Source organism: Pan troglodytes, chromosome 10, assembly GCF_028858775.2.
Source record: "Pan troglodytes isolate AG18354 chromosome 10, NHGRI_mPanTro3-v2.0_pri, whole genome shotgun sequence".
Classification (NCBI taxonomy): Eukaryota; Metazoa; Chordata; class Mammalia; order Primates; family Hominidae; genus Pan; species Pan troglodytes.
The window spans coordinates 8,855,703-8,874,427 of record NC_072408.2 but is presented as its reverse complement, the minus strand read 5'-3'; the positions used below and the strand labels follow the sequence as shown (position 1 = coordinate 8,874,427).

Genomic DNA, 18,725 nt, shown 5'->3' with positions numbered 1-18,725 from the left:
CTGAGGAAGTTTTCAGATGATCCTGATAGGTATATAGATGTCCTATAGGGTCTAGGGCAAACCTTCAACCTCACTTGGAGAGATGTCATGCTATTGTTAGATCAAACCCTGGCCTTTAATGAAAAGAATGCAGCTTTAGTTGCAGCCCAAGAGTTTGGAGATACCTGGCATCTCAGTCAGGTAAATCACAGAATGACAGTCGAAGAAACGGACAAATTCCCTACTGGTCAGCAAGCCATTCTCAGTGTGGATCCCCACCGGGTCCTCGACTCAGATCATGGGGACTGGAGTCGTGAACATCTGTTAACCTGTGTCCTAGAAGGACTAAGGAGAATTAGGAAAAAGCCCATGAATTATTCAGTGATGTCCACCATAACTCAGGGAAAGGAAGAAAATCCTACCGCCTTCCTCGAGCGGCTATAGGAGGCCTTAAGAAAATATACTTCCCTGTTACCCGACTCACTCGAGGGTCAATTGATCCTAAAAGATAAGTTTATTACCCAGTCAGCTGCAGATATCAGGATAAAGCTCCAAAAGCTAGCCCTGGCCCCTGAACAAAATTTGGATGCATTATTAAACCTGGCAACCTCCGTGTTCTACAGTAGGGACCGAGAAGAACAGGCTGAAAAGGTAAAGTGAGATAAGAGAAAGGCTACAGCCTTAGTCATGGCCCTCAGACAAACAGACCTTGGTGGTTCAGAGAGGACAGAAAATGGAGCAGGCCAATCACCCGGTAAGGCTTGTTATCAATTTGGTTTGCAAGGACACTTTAAAAAAGATTGTCCAACGAGAAACAAGCTGCCCCCTCGCCCATGTCCACTATGCCAAGGCAATCACTGGAAGGTGCACTGCCCCAAAGGACAAAGGTTCTCTGGGCCAGAAGCCCCCAACCACATGATCCAACAGGACTGAGGGTGCCCGGGGCAAGCGCCAGCTCATGTCATCACTCTCACTGAACCCCGGGTATGTTTAACCATTGAGGGCCAGGAAATTGACTTCCTCCTGGACACCGGTACAGCTTTATCAGTGTTAATCTCCTGTCCCAGACGGCTGTCCTCAAGGTCCGTTACCATCCGAGGCTCAGTGTTAATCTCCTGTCCCGGACAGCTGTCTTCAAGGTCCGTTACCATCCGAGGAATCCTGGGACAGTCTGTAACCAGGTATTTCTCCCACCTTCTCAGTGGTAATTGGGAGACTTTGCTCTTTTCACATGCCTTTCTTGTTACGCCTGAAAGTCCCATACCCTTATTAGGGAGGGACATATTACCAAAGCTGGAGATATTATCTACATAAATATTGGGAACAAGTTACCAATTTGTTGTCCCCTACTTGAGGAGGGAATCAACCCTGAAGCCTGGGCATTGGAAGGACAATTCAGAAGGGCAAAATATGCCCACCCACTCCAAATAAGGCTAAAAGATCCCACCACTTTTTCTTATCAAAGGCAATATCCCACAAGGCCTGAAGCTCATAAAGGATTACAGGATATTGTTAGACATTTAAAAGCTCAAGGCCTAGTAAGAAAATGCAGCAGTCCCTGCAACACCCCAATTCTAGGAGTACAAAAACCAGTCAGTGGAGACTAGTGCAAGATCTTAGACTCATCAATGAAGCAGTAATTCCTCTATATCCAGTTGTACCCAAGCCCTATACCCTGCTCTCTCAAATACCAAAGGAAGCAGAATCGTTCACGGTTCTGGACCTCAAGGATGCCTTCTTCTGTATTCCCCTGCACTCTGACTCCCAGTTTCTCTTTGCCTTTGAGGATCCTACAGATCACACGTCCCAACTTACGTGGACGGTCTTGCCCCAAAGGTTCAGGGATAGCCCTCATCTGTTTGGTCAGGCACTGGCCCAAGATCTAGGCCACTTCTCAAGTCCAGGCACTCTGGTCCTTCAGTTTGTGGATGATTTACTTTTGGCTGCCAGTTCGGAAGCCTCATGCCAGCAAGCCACTCGAGATCTCTTGAACTTTCTAGCTAATCAAGGGTACAAGGCATCTAAATCGAAGGCCCAGCTCTGCCTATAACAAGTCAAATATCTAGGCCTAATCTTAGCCAGAGGAACCAGGGCCCTCAGCAAGAAACGAATACAGCCTATACTGACTTATCCTCACCCTAAGACATTAAAACAGTTGTGGGGGTTCCTTGGAATCACCAGCTTTTGCCGACTACAGATCCCTGGATACAGCAAGATGGCCAGGCCACTCTATACTCTAATAAAGGAGACCCAGAGGGCAAATACTCATCTAGTAGAATGGGAACCAGCGGCAGAAACAGCCTTCAAATCCTTAAAGCAGGCCCTAGTACAAGCTCCAGCCTTAAGCCTCCCCACAAGACAAAACTTCTCTTTATACGTCAGAGAGAGAGCAGGAATAGCTCTTGAAGTCCTTACTCAGACTCGCGGGACAACCCCACAACCAGTGGCAAAAGGCTAGCCTCACTGTTTACGTGTAGTTGCAGCAGTGGCCGTCTTAGTATCAGAGGCTATCAAAATAATACTAGGAAAGGATCTCACTGTCTGGACTACTCATGATGTAAATGGCACACTAGGTGCCAAGGGAAGTTTATGGCTATCAGACAACCGCCTGCTTGGATACCAGGCGCTACTCCTTGAGGGACCGATGCTTCAAATATGCATCTGTGCGGCTCTCAACCCTGCCACTTTTCTCCCAGAGGATGGGGAACCAATCGAGCATGACTGCCAACAAATTATAGTCCAGACTTATGCCACCCAAGAGGATCTCTTAGAAGTCCCCTTAGCTAATCCTGACCTTAACCTATACACTGATGGCAGTTCATCTGTGAAGAATGGGATACAAAGGGCAGGTTATGCCATAGTTAGTGATGTAACAGTACTTGAAAGTAAGCCTCTTCCCCCTGGGACCAGCGGCCAGATAGCAGAACTAGTGGCACTTACCTGAGCCTTAGAACTGGGAAAGGGAAAAAGAATAAATGTGTATAGATAACAAGTATGCTTATCTAATCCTTCAAGTCCATGATGCAATATGGAAAGAAAGCGAGTTCCTAACCTCTGGGTGAACCCCATTAAATACCACAAGGAAATCATGGAGTTATTGCACACAGTGCAAAAACCCAAGGAGGTGGCAGTCTTACACTGCTGAAAGGAGAGGGGAGAACAGCAGCAGAAGCAGCTGGCAGAGGCAGGGAAAGATCAGCAGAGAGGAAAAGAGAGGGGAAGAGACAGACAAAGAGGGAGTCAGAAAGAGAGAAACAGAGAGAGGAAGAGACAGAAAAGAAGTCAGAAAGAGAGAAAGAGAGAGAGGAAGAGACAAAGAGAGACACAGAGATAGAAGTAGTAAAGAAAAAACAGTGTACCCTATTCCTTTAAAAGCCAGGGTAAATTTCTGTCTACCCAGCCAAGGCATATTCTTCTTAAGTGGAACTTCAACCTGTATCTGCCTCCCCACCAACTGGACAGGCACCTGCACCTTAGTCTTCCTAAGTCCCAACATTAACATTGCCCCAGGAAATCAGACTCTATCAGTGCCCTTTCAAAGCTCAAGTCCATCAGCGCAGGGCCATACAACTAATACCCCTACTTATAGGGTTAGGAATGGCCACTGCTACAGGAATTGGAATAGCAGATTTATCTACTTCATTATCCTACTACCACACACTCTCAAAGGATTTCTCAGACAGTTTGCAAGAAATAACAAAATCTATTCTTCCTCTACAATCCCTGATAGACTCTTTGGCAGCAGTGACTCTCCAAAACCGCCAAGGCCTAGACTTCCTCACTGCTGAGAAAGGAGGACTATGCACCTTCTTAGGGGAAGAGTGTTGCTTTTACACTAACCAGTGAGGGATAGTACAAGACGCCACCTGGCGTTTACAGGAAAAGGCTTCTGAAATCAGACAACGCCTTTCAAACTCTTACACCAACCTCTGGAGCTGGGCAACGTGGCTTCTCCCCTTTCTAGGTCCCGTAACAGCCATCTTGCTATTACTCGCCTTCAGGCCATATTTTTAAACCCCTTGTCAAATCTGTTTCCTCCAGGATCGATGCCATCAAGCTATAGATGGTCTTACAAATGGAACCCCAAATGAGTTCAACTAACAACTTCTACCAAGGACCCCTGGACCGACCCACTGAACCTTTGGCTGACCTACAGAGTTCCCCTCATGGCTACAGGGTCAACCAACTTTTTGTTGGGACCCCGCAGCTGAATGGCTTTCCCCTCTTGTCAACCCTCGGCTCAGCCCAGAAGTACAGGCAAAGAGGAAGCTGGTTCCAGGCAAACCAACGCTCCCAACTCTGAAGAGTCGGGGGTTGTTAAAGAGCCCTTTCCCAGAAAGCCTAACACCCATGTCTTTAGTCCGGCGGCCGCGCTAGTTGCTTTTAACTGGCCGACAGGTGCCCTGGTGTTTAGCCCCTGAATTCTAAGGAAAAATAGGACAGAATAGCAAGCGAAAGAGGTCCAATGGTCCCGTCTGGGTCACCAAGATGTGTCCAGAGTTGGTTCCTTCCGGTGGGTTTGTGGTCTCGCTAACTTCAAGAATGAAGCCGCAGACCTTCACGGTGTTACAGCTCTTAAAGGTGGCACGGACCCAAAGAGTGAGCAGCAGCAAGATTTATTGTGAAGAGCGAAAGAAAAAAGCTTCCACAGCATGGAAGGGGACCTGACTGGGTTGCAGCTGATGGCTGGGGTGCCCAGCTTTTATTCCTTTATCCCCGCCCATATCCTGCTGATTGGTCCATTTTACAAAGCGCTGATTGGTCCATTTTACAGTGTGCTGAGGGGTCCATTTTACAAACCTCTAGCTAGCCACAGAGCACTGACTGGTGCATTTTTACAGAGTGCTGATTGGTGCATTTTACAATCCTCTCATTTACACCATGTTTTAGAACCAACAACAGAAAACTGTGTGAGAACACAATCTTCTAGGCAGGATGAACAGAAATACTATCAAGGACACAGCTTAAAAGAGAGAAGAGAGTTTTACTGGGCCAACAAATCAGGTTTGGCTGGGAAATGGTAAATCATCTGACCGTATATACAAACAAAAATACTTAAGCCAGTAACAGACATTCTTGTAGGCTAAAATGTATTCAAATGAAAACAAGTTTCCTCTTTTTAATCATACTACTCAAGCACTTTCTACTTTAAAATATTATATTTAATATAAATATTGAATATTTTACCATCTAAAAATTTTCAACTCTGCTTTTCTATAGCTATATCCTCTCATCTGTTGAATGATCTCTACATGTCTCCACTTAAATCCAATATCGTATATTATACCATAAAATCCAAATGTACTTCTACGTTACAAATTCAGAGAAATTAAAATAAGCCACATAGTCATACAAATTTAAAACCCATTCAAATTCAGAGATAATCTTTTTTCTTTTAGATGATTATTTTCTCCAGAAAGTTAGATGAGAACAAATTAAATTCCATCTGACTACTTATTAAGGAATTTCTACATGCTAGACAGACCACCAATCAATTGTAATCTACATACTAGCACCAAATTGGAAAAAATGAAACTTCAAAAAAATTCCCATGTAAGCACTTAAAATAATTAGGAATAAATCCAATAAAAGATGTCCAACACTTCCTACACTGAAAACTACAAAACACTGCTGAGAGAAACTAAAGAACCTTAAAAATATTATAAGATACACCATTTTCAAGGACCAGAAGACTCAATATTTTTTAAACAACAATTCTCTCTCAAATGATCTGTATATTTAATACAACACAAACTGAAATTCCAGCAGGCTTTTTGATAGAAACTGACACTATTAATACCAAAATTTATGGAAATGCAAAGAATCTAGAGTAACCAAAATTTACCATAAAGCTACAGTAATCAAGTGTAGTACTGGCATAAGTATAGATATGCAGGGCCAGGCACAGTGGCTCACACATGTAATCCAGCACTTTGGGAGGTATAGGCAGGTGGATCACCTGAAGTCAGGAGTTCGAGACCAGCCTGGCCACCATGGTGAAACCCCATCTCTACTAAAAATACAAAAATTAGCCGGGCGTGGTGGTGCACGCCTGTAATCCCAGCTACTCGGGAGGCTGAGGCAGGAGAATCGCTTGAACCTGGGAGGTGGATGTTGCAGTGACCCAAGACTGTGCCATTGCACTCCAGCCTGGATGACAGAACAAGACTCTGTCTCAAAAAAAAAAAAAAAAGTATAGGTATACAGATCAATGCAATAATAAAAAGACCCACTCATTTATGGACAACTGATTTTCAACAAAGGTCAAAGTAATTAAATGAGGAAAGGATAGTCTTTTTACCAAATGGTGCTTTAACAACTGGATATTCATATGGGAGAGAAGAACCTGAACTTTTACCTCACATCCTACACAAAAATTAACTTGAAATAGATCATAGGCTTAAATGTAATGTCTAAAACTGTAAGGCTTCCAAAATAAACACAGGTGAAAATCTTTACAACCTTGGTGTAGCTAAATACTTCTTAAGACACAAAAAGCACTAACCATAAGTAAAAAGTGATAAACTGGACTCAACAAAATTAAGAAACATCTGCTCTTCCAAAGACTGTTAAGAAAATGAAAGGCAAGCCACAGAACAAAAGAATATAGTCATCTCTCGGTATCCCTGGTGGACTGGTTTCAAGAACCCCTCTCTACCCTCCTAATCCACCCAAAACTGAACACCAAAATTCGAGGATGCTCAAGTCCCTTATTAAAAAAAAAAAAAAACCCATATTTGCATATGCACATCTTCCTTATACTTTAAATCAATCTCTAGATTATTTATAATACCTAATATGATTAAATGCTATATAAATAGCTGTTATACTGTATTTTTTATTTGTATTATTTTTTATTCGCATATTGTTATTTTTTTACCAAACATTTTCCATCTTAGATTCATTAAATCTGTGGATGTGGAACCCTCAGACAAGGAGCGCCGACTGTATATTCAAAATTCACACAGCTGACAAAGTACTTGTATCCACAACATATAAAGAACTTGTAACTCAGTAATTTTTAAAAGCTTTTTAAAAAATGAATTAAGAATTAGACACCTCATCTAATAAAAGGATATACAAATGGCCAATGAACACATGAAGAACTGTTCAACATCATTTGCTATCAGAAAAATGCAAATAAGGCAAGGCATGGTGGCTGACACCTATAATCCCAGCACTTTGGGAGACTGAGGCGGGAAGATCACTTGAGCCCCAGAGTTAAAGACCAGCCTGGGCACACAGCAAGATCTCGTCTCTACATAAAAATTTTTACAAAATAAAATTAGCTGGATGTAGTGGCATGCACCTGTAGTCCCAGCTACTTGGAAGGCTGGGGTGGAAAGATTCCTTGAGCCTGGGAAGTCAAGGCTGCAGTGAGCCAGGATCACATCAACCTGGACAACAGACAAGACCCTGTCTCACAACAAAAAACAAAACTTTTAAAAAGAAAAATGTAAATAAAAACCGCAATAAGGTATCAATTCACACTAAAAAAAAAGTTAAAATTAAAAACACAGCATATAATGTAAATGAGATTACAGAAAGATAAAATGGCACAATCAGTTTGAAAAACTGTTTAACTTATTAAGAAACTGCAAAATATACACCATATGACTCAGCTATTCTACTCCTATTTGCCCAAGAGAAATAAAAACTTAAGTCCACAAAAAGACTTGTACATCAATGTTCATTGCCACTTTAATCATAATAGCCAAAAACTGGAAACCCAAATATCAGGTGAATGAAGAAACAAATTGTGGTATAGCCATACCACAGTGAATACTACTCAGCAATAAAAGGCAACAAACTACTGGAACACAAAGCAACATGGAGGACTCTCAAAAACATGCGGAGTGAAAGCAGCCAGGCATTAAAGAATACGTACATATGATTCCATTTACACACACGAAGTTTTTTTCTTGAGACCGGGTCTCACACTGTCACTAAGCTGGACTGCAGTGGTGTGATCCTGGCCCACTGCAGCCTTGAACTCCTGGCTCAAGAGATCCTCCCACCTCAGCCTCTCAAAGTGATGGAAATATGGGCATGAGCCACCTTGCCCAGCCCACTTACATGAAATTCTAAGAGACAAAATGAATGTATGCAAATCAGTGGTTTCCTTGAACCAGAGGAGGGGAGGGGTGTGGCACACTGACTGTGAGGGACACGAGGAAGGTTTTGGAGATAACAGAAATTCCATTACCTTGATTAGGGTGATGGTTATCTGGGTGGGTATGTACATTATCAAAAGTCATCTAACTGCACCCCTAAAATGAGTATATTTCATTGTTTAAATTATACTTCAATAAAGTTGATTTTAAATCCTAATAAAACAGTAAAGTTTATTTACATAAGCCTAGATTACACAAAATTTTGAGAAACTATTGAGTCACATTATTTGTATTTTAGCCAAGTAATAGTAGCCTCCTAAACAGTCTTCCTTCAATGAATACTCCCTAGTCTTTACTCCCTCAAAGTAAACACGGACTAATTCATAACAATTCTGGTTTCTCCAACCAAAAGCCCTTCTTGTGACCTACTTCAGAAGCATACTATTATTGCTTATTACCATAAAATTTTATTAATAGAAGTTACCATGTTACCATGTGCCAGATAAGGTGAGCTTTTATAAATACTCTCATTTAGCTTTAAAACTCTGCTGTTACATAGGTAACATTATCTCTACTTACCAATGAGAAGACCGACGGTAAAACTTTCTGGATAATCTCCCTAAGGTTACACAACGTACAAAACAGAGAAGCAACAAATGGCCTATTATACAACACTGCCTCCCACAAAAGTAAGTAGTTCCCTTCTTCCCACATCATGATGTTATCTCTCTGTAGGAGAAGGTGAATTGTTACTTTACTACTGAAGACAACTTTGAACAAGGCCCAGTAGTTGACCCTTCACCTATCATCTCCAACAATCCTTATGAAGTGGGGTCCCATTTTATAGATGAAGAAACTGAGGTTCACGGAGATCAAGCAATTCATCAAAACACAAACTTAAGTGGAAGACCCTGAATTCAAATCTTTATCTATCTGACTTCAAAGTCCATGCTTTTATCACCATCTTATAGGACTTCAATAAAGGCACAAACAATGCATTATAGCCACTGGTAGTGGTCAAAGCTACAAACACAATGTCTTTAAAGGAGAGAAGTCTTTCTACAACTCGTTTACAGCCATATTACAACGGTTATCCTCATTTCCCAAGATCTATAATAATGACTATTGTTTTTGAAACAAAGATTAGTACCCAGAAGTGTTTTGGATTTGGAATTTTTTCAGATTTTGGAATATTTGTATATACATAATAAAATATCTTGGGGATATAACCCAAGTCTAAACACAAAATGCATTTGTTTCATAGCCTGAAGGTAATTTTATACAATGTTTTGTAATTGTGTGCATGAAACAAAGTTCTGACTGCAACTTGTCACTGGAAGTCAGGTGTGGAATTTTCTACTTGTGGCGTCGAAAAGTTTCAGGTTTGGGAGCATTTTAGATTTCAGATTTTTGGATTAGAGATGCTCAATCTGTACATAAAAATGCTAATACAAGGAACAACAGTTCTAAATATTATAGTCAGGGAAATCCTGAAAAATCTAGGATTATATATTTTGTGCCAAAATACATCAAATATGTAAAGACTTCCTTCCATAAATCATCTGTACTATAATACCACATAACCCACTGTTTAAACTACTTCAAAAATAAAATCTGTTCAGATAAAACCTGTGGCCTGTACAGTTAACCTTTCAGGCAAAATCAAAACCCTACTTTGAAGTGATAAAACAGCTTTCTCCCATTATTAAATAACAATCATTCGGGGCTCTATCTCATCTCACATATTACCCTCCAGAGCACAAGTCTGTTTTGTCTTTTTGTTTGTTCGTTTTGCTTTATAATGCTGCAAATGGAAAATTCAAGGAAGTGGTCAGTTATCTTTCTCAATTTTACAAGTCTAAGAAATCTAAAAATAAACTTGTATCTACAATCTTTATCAATATTGCTCAATTCTACTAAATCATAAGGCCTTCTTCTGACCACCAGTATGAGAAAGAAAAGGAATAAAAAGAAAAAAGAAAAATTTAGAATATACATCTGAAGGCCTCAGCAGCAACACTTCTTAGACTAAAAGTGTAATAAAAACTCTCTTAAGAGGAAACAAAAATAGTCTTCATACTTAAACTAAGTGACTTACAGTGTTTTATATCAAACACCTTAGAAAGTTAAGACAACTGTATTGATACATGTACCCTAAAGTCAAAATTAAAAGTCTCAAACGTTAGAATATATATGTGATAACAGCTGGATGACCAAATACATTTAAGTATGCTCAAGTTTTAGAACAAGATATCAATCAATCAACCATGTGCTTCTCTAGTTTCCAAGGTCTGTAGCCAGCAATGCAAAAAACTAGCAATCTGTTTCCTCATTAATGTATATCCTCAAATTGTCTGCAATCCAATTTCTTTTTTAAGTGAAAGCAAGTTTATTAGAGAAGAAAGAAAGTGCAATCTAATTTCCATTTAAATAGTAAGAGAAATGACATTTGAGTGAGACCTACAAAATATACTCTGTATCTACTCTTCTAGGTTCTATTTCTGGATCAAGTAATCCACCAATCATATCACTCTGGTCACAGAGATCACAAACTTGAATATATGAAGCAGCCTGGTGAAGGACAAAAAGACTGTAATTGCGCTTAACAAGAAACCATGAGCTGCTTTTAAAAATTATAACTCAAAAATTCAAAACACTCTGTTAACAGTAATATGGTTATTGGGTATATATATAATAAAATTAAATTTGATCCCTGCCTCACATCATACACCAAAAAAAAAAAAAAAAAAAAAAAAAAAATTCCAGGTAGAACCAAGACCCAAAAAAAAAAAAAAAAAAACTGGTGGGGGCATAGCGGTTCACATCTGTAATCCCAGCACTTTGGGAGGCTGAGGCAGGAGGATCAGTCAGGCCAGGAGTTTGAGACCAGCCTGGGCAACATAGTGAGATCCTGTCCTCACAAAACTAAATTAAATTAATCATGTGTGGTGGCACATGCCTCTAGTCTTAGCTACTAGAGAGGCTGAGGTGGTAGGATTACTTGAGCCCTGTCGCAAACAAAAAAACAAACAAATCTATTCCATACTCCAAGGTTATTAAGATTCTCCCATTTATTTATTTATTTATTTATTTATTTATTTATATATTTATTTATTTATTTATTTATTCGTGAGACAGAGTCTCACTCTGTCACCCAGACTGGAGTGCAGTGGCTCAACCACAGCTCACTGCAGCCTTGACCTCCCAGGTTCGAGCTATCCTCCCACCTCAGTCCCAGCACACACTACCACACTTGGCTAATTTTTTAAGTTTTTTGTAGAGACAGGTCTCACTCTGTTGCCCAGGTTGGTCTCGAACCCTTGGGCTCAAGCAAACTTCCTATCTCAGCTTCCCAGAGATTACAGCCACGAGCCACCACACCCAGCCAAATTTCTTTTAAATTGTTTTTTACTTCTGTTTAAATGTGTACTGAAAAAAATTAAAGCAACACAAACACACATACCACTCCAGTGGCAACTATTATATATTTTCAGACCCTTCTATATGCATATATAGATTGCATATATCATATACATATGTGCCTGCAAAAATTTTGCACTGTAAGATTATACTGTGCATATTTTCTCTGCAATATACTTTTTAAAAAACTTAACTAGTATATAGTAGGCATTTTCGTGTCACAACGTATAGCTCTAGCTTATTCTCTTAATGTCTACAAAAAAATTCTGAAGTCTGGATACATATATTTTTAACATTTAGATTGTTTTAACTTTCTTCACTAGTCAAGCAATGTCAGAGAGCATCTTTGTACATAAATTTAAGACTTTATATGAGAGTTCCTAAGAGTTTTTAATAAACATTTTAAAGACAATTCACAAGAAGGCTTACTAACCCAGGAAGTTTTGAATAGCAGCATGGGAGCCACGGGAAAACTTCTCCTTTGCTCTTTAATGATTCACTTAAAAACCACCTCACAAAAGGGAGATCAACTGAAGAAATGAAGTAACAAATTTATTAATGTGCATGAGGAGAACCACAGAGTGATCACCCCAGGTTTCTTAAATAAAACACAAACAAGAAAATAGTGATATATTTTATAATAATCATTTCTATTTAACAAAACAAACCATATAAAGTTAAGAGATAAGCCACATAGACTGAGAAAAGACAGTTGCAATTCACTTAACAAACATAATCAAAGTATGTAATGAACTTAAAACTTTCTAAAATCAATTTAGAAAGACCACCCAAATGGCTGTGGAAGGAAAAGAACAGCCAATTCAAGAAACAAACACTTGAATAGTCATCTAACATTTGAAAACATACTCAACCCCATAATCAAAAATAAAAATTAAGACAATGTGGTAACATTTCACACTCATCTGATTTGTAAACATGTAAAAAATCTGACAATGCCATTAATCATAACAATCGGAAGATGGCAAATTCTCATACTCTAGTGCTAAAATATGCAAAGTGACAGCAAATTTGACAATATCCAATACAGCTAAAAAAATTCCCATAACCTCCAAAATCTTCAGCCCAGTAATTGCACTTCTGGGTAATTCACCATAGAGGGCTTCATTTCAAACTTAATAACCACATACATACACACAGAAATAAAAATTTCACAAAACATTTTATCCTTATTGTTTGCAATACAACCTGATATTTTTCTAATTCCTGAATTGATTTCGCAATCCATTAGGGAGTCGCGACATGTGGGGTTTTTTTCTGTTTGTTCATTTGTTTTTTAAGATGGAGTTTCGCTCGTCACCCAAGCTGGAGTGCAATGGCGTGATCTCGGCTCACTGCAACCTCTGCCTCCCAGGTTCAAGTGATTCTCCTGCCTCAGCCTCCTGAGTAGCTGGGATTACAGGCACGCGCCACCCCACCCAGCTAATGTTTGTATTTTTAGGAGAGATGGAGTTTCACCATGTTGGTCAGGCTGGTCTCAAACTCCTGACCTCAGGTGACCCACCCACCTCAGCCTCCCAAAGTGCTGATATTACAGGCTCAAGCCACAGTGCCCAGCCACAACATGCAGTTTTTAAAACTTGCCAAAAATCTTAAATGTAAGCACAATGATTCCTAATAAGGAATGTTCAATGTAACATTATTTTTAATACATGAAAACCTGGAAACAATCTAAATGCCTATCAACATGAGAATAAATAAATTTTATCTGGCTATATTCATATAATAGAAAATAATTTTACAGCAGATAAAAGTAATGACTATTAGGGTGGGCCATATGAAACTGTCATTTTTGTAGGTCAAAATGGTAACGTATCAGTGGTTTCATATAAATCAAAAAAATTTTCATGAAAGACAAATCATAGAATAGGCAGAATATATCATTTACATCAAATCTGAAAATATGCAAAGCAATACTATGATTTGTGAATATATACCCATGTAGTAATTACATAAAAACATGCATTAAAAATGATCAGGCCAGGAGTGGTGGCTCACACCTGTAATCCCAGCACTTTTGGGAGGCCAAGGTGGATGGACTGCTTGAGCACAGGAGACCAGCCTGGGCAACAGGTGAAACCCAATCTCTACGAAATATACAAATATTAGCTGGGCACAGTGGTGTAAACCTGAGTTCCCAGCTACTTGGAAGGCTGAAGTGGGAGGACTGCTCAAGCAAAGGAGATGGGCTGCAGTGAGCCGTGATCATACCCCTGTACTCTAGCCTGGGTGACAGAGTGAGACCCTGTTTCCAAAAAAAAAAAAAAAATTATCAACACCATACTCAGAATAATAGTTAACTTCTGGGAAGAAAGTAAACTGTAATCCAAGAAGCTGCTTCAACTGTACATGATTTTTTTTCCTCAAAAAAATGAGAAATATGGGAACATGCTAAGATATGCTACAGCTGTATGGTTAATATATGAATGTTAATTATATTGGTCTCTGTAGTCTCATGTATGTTTGAAATATTTTAAGGAAAAAAAAATATATTGGCCAAATAAAACATACATCTGCAGCCTAAATTCAAATCAACACCTAAAATGTATTTCATTGGCTTGAAATCTTAATGCTTAGCCCTCATCTTTTTTTTTTTTTTTTAATCTAGGGCCACTAACAACAACAAAACAGCTTTTATATAATGTCCAGTTTAAATAGTTTCTTAAAAATCTGTGAAGAGAGGATTTCACCCCTGAAAAATTGGTCTTGTTCCTCCTTTTAGTTTAGTGCTATGTATTTTACCATACTTCCATTTTTACCCTCGCTGCCAAGCAAATTCAAACCCAATTTTCATTCTTAGTCATTGAATTATGCTGTCACTTGGGAAAAGAATATATGCTTTGTCCTTTCCCTGATTTCTTGTTTTTACACACATTTTATTACACTTCCAGATCTTTTATTTTAAGTTACCAGATATCCTTTCTGGAAGAAATAGGATAAAATAAATTTCAAGAAAATAAAGTCAACCTTCTGTGCCATTCTGCTGAAGTTTTCATAATGTAACCCCTACCACAAAGACATCCTCCTTAACCAAAGGAATGGATATATGGATACAACTAGGCATACATGTTCACTAAACTTAATTTCAAAACATACAAGATTAAAGTGAATATGCTGTCAATGAAAAATAATCAGCTGATATACTAACAACAAACATACAAAAGAAAGGCCTAAATGGCCAAAGTGTAATAAGCTAACTAATTTTGCCCCTTTTAAGACCACATGCTTTGTGTTTTGTTCTCTAGTACACAGACATTGTGGAAATAAGAATATTCTTATATTCAATAAATCCAGTAAGAATGTGTAATATGATCAGTTATAAACAAAATATCATTTTGTTGTAGTCTTCCATTAAAAAACTTAAGTGTCCTTTTCCAGTTATTTTTCCCATGCCTGAAGATAATCTGGCAATTCTCAGAATTTAGCTTCCCTTTTCCTTCTGTCTGGACACTTGTCTAATTAAGCCAATCTATAATATCATTAGCCAACATATATCCCCTTCTAACACATGGTATACTCCAATCCAGAAAACTCAAAACCATAAGTAATGTTAAACAAATCCCCTTTTTAATAAATTCCTCAACTTCCAATTTCTAAATACCAAATGTACTTATAAAATAGGCTAATTATTTCCTAACAGGTCCTAAGATATCAGTTCGTCCTATTTAACTTATCTTAGAGTTGAAAGATGAGAGACAACATATGCCAAAGTGACAATTTTATACTGAAGTTTTTCTTTTCTTTTTAAGACGGAGTTTCGCTCTTGTTGCCCAGGCTGGAGTGCAATGGTGCTATCTCGGCTCACCGCAACCTCTGCCTACCGGGTTCAAGTGATTATCCTGCCTCGGTCTCCCAAGTAGCAGGGATTACAGGCAGTGGCCACGATGCCTGGCTAATTTTTGTTTTTTGTTTTGTTTTGTTTTGTTTTGTTTTAGTATTTTCAGTAGAGACGGGGGTTTCGCCATGTTGGCCAGGCTGGTCTCAAACTCCCAACCTCAGGTGATCCGCCCACCTTGGCGTCCCAAAGTGCTGGGATTACAGGCCTGAGCGACCGCACCCAGCATGCACTGCAGTTTTTCAAGTTTGTATTTCACAATTTGAAAATATTATTTTTAACAAAATTAAAGCACTTCACTCAGCAGTAACCCCAACAGTTACTGGTTCATGAACCAATTTAGGTTTTTAAAAGACCATTTACTTACCACCTGCTATATACCGGAACTGCCAGTAGATTATCAAGAAAGTTACACGTTCCTTACCCTCAAGAAATATATAGTCTATTAGGCAGGCACCCAGATTCTTTTTGATCAGTGATAACAAAACCATATGCTTTCAAGAGCCAAGCAGAGAATGTAAATAGGTGAAGCAGCTCCACCTAAGGGAGGCCCGGGAACAGAATGCATGCTCCACCTGAAGTAATCGTAAATCAACTTTAAAAGAATGCTATTGAAACAAAGCATATCTCCCAGTTAGATAGAATATACTGCAAATGCTTAACCTCCTATTAGATAAACGAAGATTTTTTTTTTTAATTTGTAATGACACAGAGAAGCTAGACTCCACCCACATTTCTGGTGAGAGTTTACATTGCTGTGACCTTTCTGGGTGGCAGTGTGATAACACACATCAAAATGAAAAATGTGTTTTCTTCAACTATTACAAAATTACTAAAGGGGAATTAGCTTGCAATAAATATACATAAAATGTATGGGCAATTTACAATCCATTTATATAATCTAAATATCCATCAGTAAAAGCAGTATTAAGTTATAGCATATCCATTTAATAACACTACACTAGAGAACTACTAAAAAGAAGAGAGTAGATGCAGATGTAAAGTAAGCCACAAATATTAATTTTAAAAACACACACACAGGGCCTGTCATGGTGGCTCATGCCTATAATCCCAGCACTCTGAGAAGCTAAGGCAAAGAGGATCACTTGGGTCCAGGAGTTCAAGGCCGGCCTGGGCAACATGGCAAAACCTCGTCTCCATTAAAAATGCAAAAATTAGCCTGGTGTGCATCTATAGTCCCAGCTACGTGGGAGTCTCAGTTGGGAGGACTGTTTGTTTGACTTCGAGAGGGCAGTGAGCCGTGATTGTGCCATGGCACTCCAGCCTGGGTGACAGAGCAAGACCCTGTCTCAGAAATTAAATAAAATACACACACACACACACACACACACACACACACAATCAGCCAAGACAGCACCACCTGCTGAGCTCCCAAACACTGTTTCTGGTCACATCCAGAAGTACAACCCCACAGCTCCACACCACAGCTGAAATGGGTTTGCAAATGTCAGCAGTACGGGTTCTCTGAGAACTACTCACTGTGGATCCGGTCTACAGCCAACATGTCCTGCATAAACTAGCTGCCCAGTAACAAGCAGCAGTTATAGAATCTAATAAAGTGGAGCCACTGGCTGACATTAAAGGGTTTCTACAGCAGTACTATATGCACTACAAATCCAATATGGAGATTCTCAAATTAAAACCAATAAACCCGGCAAAGAATTGACAGAGCTGGTGATATTTATGGCATAGATTGGTCACTGTTACCGAGAACATCTAAGTAACTTTCCTCAAGAGCTAAAAGATCTACTTTCCTACAATTATACTGTACTGTTTTGAATCAAAATCATCTAATAACATTTTACAAAGCTTTGATCTTGCTGAGAAGTATCATATCCATCCATCAAGTTTGCTAGAGCTCTTCTTTGAACTTCCAAGTTGCCATAATAAGCTTTTGAGACTTTACATACTCATGTTGTGACTGATAGCAAGAATATAACTGTAAAACACAAGAATAAAGTGGATATAGTACTGCAGAATTTCATATACACCGTGTTAAGAGACAGCAATGTAACTGCAGCCAAGATATCTTTGGATGTGATGACTGAACTCTACAAGAAACATCCGGACTGATGCCAAAACTGTCAATGTCATCACAACTGCATGTTTCGAGATATTGGTTGCCACCTTGACATTCTTCCTAGGATAAGATGAAGAAGAGAAACAAATAGGACAGACTCAGAATCTGAGGATAAAGTGACAAGAGACCTACAAGTGCAGTATGTCACTGGGAAGAGTGGCTCCAAACACAAAACACTGAAAAGGTTATGAAAAGTGCCCAAGAAACAAAAGAAGAAAAAACTCACGGTGTTTAACTTTTAAGCTATTAGCTTTATTCATGATCCTCAAAGTTTTACCAAAACACTCCTGAAGCACACAGCTAGAAATCTCTAAGCAGAGGTTTGAGTTAACATGATGCTCATAAATCTTATCTCCAGATTGGTAGAAATTCATAAGCCCTCTAACTTCTATGCCTTTGGGCAAAAGTTTCTGCTGCTGCACCACAGAGAAGTAACAGAAATCACTGTTTGCTAAACATGCATTTCATCACCTGTTAGTCCCAGAGATCACTCAGTTATTGCTCATGACTGTGACCAACCATTACGTTATGGACAAGAACTTTAGGGAAGACATGACACTCCAAATCAGTGCTATAAGAAGTAATAGCTCAATGTCCCCTAGCCATGACAGAAGAACTTCCTCAAGACCTGTCCCAGTATAAAACACACAAGGATAAGAATATGATGCTGTCTACTATAACTGTGATTCAGTTCTTCCAAATCCTCAGATGATGCAGAATTCCAGGGTAAGCTGACAGAGGCCCCAGTAAAATCAACAGTGCAAGAATATGGCCAGGGACAATGGCTCCTGCCTGTTAAATCCAGCTATTCAAGAGGCTGAGGGAGGAGGATCGCTCGAGGCCAGGAGTTCAAGACCAGCCTGGACTACATGGCAAAACCCTGTTTCTACAAAAAATACAAACATTAGCCAGGCATGGTGGTGCATGCCTGTAATCCCGGCTACTTGGGAAGCTGAAGTGGGAGGATCACTTGAGCCCATGAAGCGGAGGTTGCAGTAAGCTACGATTGCACCGCTGCACTCCAGTCTGGGCAACAGAGTAAGACCCTGTAACCAAAAAGAAAAAGAAGGAAAAAAGAAAAGAGAAAGAAAAAGAGAAGGCTGAAAATGATAAAGATGGGTGGGGAAGCACCAGTCTCAGTGAGGAGGAGGGTGCTGCTGGTGAATCTGTTGACGAGTAGGAACTGCAAGAAATCTCCTAGAAGCTGAACAGCACCCATGGAGGAGTGAAAAGCCAAACTAAAGGATGACTTCTAGAA

General features: G+C 39.4%; 1 protein-coding gene and 1 pseudogene across 10 annotated transcripts in view; one reads left to right on the top strand and one right to left on the bottom strand.

The window, feature by feature from the left end:
• The window catches only part of ADIPOR2 (adiponectin receptor 2), a 121,586-nt gene that overhangs the window by 76,560 nt on the left and 26,301 nt on the right, over window positions 1-18,725 (bottom strand). For 4 of the 10 annotated variants that reach the window (XM_016922723.4, XM_054662987.2, XM_063786228.1 and 1 more), the window contains exon 2: window positions 11,947-12,043. The exons of the other annotated variants lie outside the window; for them this stretch is intronic. The gene's annotated coding sequence lies outside the window, so the exon portion shown is untranslated. The remainder of the gene's footprint in view (window positions 1-11,946; window positions 12,044-18,725) is intronic. 10 annotated transcript variants of the gene reach the window in all.
• Window positions 193-17,709, top strand: LOC104001398 (protein SDA1 homolog; annotated as a pseudogene).